Genomic DNA, 405 nt, shown 5'->3' on the forward strand with positions numbered 1-405 from the left:
GTTTTCGTTTTACCCAAAGAGGATTAAAATTTTGCTAAGTAGTGGCGCGCGACCTTCATTTCCATTCTTTGTTACGTAATGACACTAGACACTTACACGGGACACTTGGACACTTACACGGCACACTTGGACACTTACACGGGACACTTGGACACTTACACGGGACACTTGGACACTTACACGGCACACTTGGACACTTACACGGACACTTGGACACTTACACGGCACACTTGGACACTTACACGGCACACTTGGACACTTACACGGCACACTTGGACACTTACACGGCACACTTGGACACTTAACTAGGGGTACTTAGACACACGGGGCACTTGGGCACTTACTTCAGACACTTCCACACTTATACACCAACCAGAACATTTAATAGCACGCATACTTTTTTCC

This window comes from Penaeus monodon, chromosome 21, assembly GCF_015228065.2.
Source record: "Penaeus monodon isolate SGIC_2016 chromosome 21, NSTDA_Pmon_1, whole genome shotgun sequence".
Lineage (NCBI taxonomy): Eukaryota > Metazoa > Arthropoda > Malacostraca > Decapoda > Penaeidae > Penaeus > Penaeus monodon.